Below are 1,048 nucleotides of genomic sequence, written 5' to 3'. Positions count from 1 at the left end.
GTGCAAGCAGCTGTTTAAGCGCTCAAACACTAACAAACTGACATGATCTTTCACTGTCTATAGCTGGGTACCCATTTTCACCTGGGTGAAGTGAGGAAAATCCGTGTAAAGTGCCTTTCCAAAGGACACAACGTTGGGCCCCCAGCTCGAACCCCCGAACTCGCAACCTCACGATTACGAGTCCGGTAGCAGAGGCAGGAAAAAGTAAAGTGAGTATGTAAATTAGGCTTACATGTTACACTATAACTGCGTGCATTTGTTAAGACTAGAATAATGGGTGCCATTTGATACTAATCAGATGGAGTCAATTTGATAAAAGTGGACGAGAGAAAACAACAACAACAACAACAACGAAAACAAAAACCAACCCAATCCAACCCAGATCAATTTCAATACATCAAACTTACATGTTCCACAATAGGCGCTGTTCCATTTGTACATTCTCCTTTATGCACTATGTAATAGAGTAAAATATTATTATGTTCTTTCAGAGCCAAGAGTGTACCTTAAGTGTCTCTTTTTCTCTCACCACAGCCAAGAGTCTCCCCCAATTGTGTTCCAGTCGGGAATGGCAAATGTATGACAAAGATTATTATCTTTCAAATTGACATCTGTGGGACTCTCCTGCACTCGGGCCAGGGTCAGGGCTGTTAAAATTAATGCCATCGGGAAGCTTTTGTGTTTGTTTGACGATGAACACATTCTGTGAGCGCGCATGTGTATGGTGACCTCAAAAGGCCCATCCCTGCCACACCAGCCACATGAGAGATATGACCCTTGTAGCCCCACCGTCCCACGCACACGTTTGGAATTGTCCCTAGAGTGCCACGATATGTACCCATTCCCCCCAAAAGAATGCTTTTTGTTTGAGTGAAAAGACGCACACCAGCACAATAATGATCATTTAAATCAATCAATAAATACAATTTTAATGATCATGGAGGGGATTTTGGATTACAAAGACAAATGTACATCCATAAAAGCATAATGATAACCAATTATACATACATAAAAACATACATACATAAATACATCAATACAGATTGGG

Source organism: Aplysia californica, unplaced genomic scaffold (assembly GCF_000002075.1).
Source record: "Aplysia californica isolate F4 #8 unplaced genomic scaffold, AplCal3.0 scaffold00497, whole genome shotgun sequence".
Taxonomy (NCBI): Eukaryota; Metazoa; Mollusca; class Gastropoda; order Aplysiida; family Aplysiidae; genus Aplysia; species Aplysia californica.
This window is presented reverse-complemented; position numbering follows the sequence as displayed.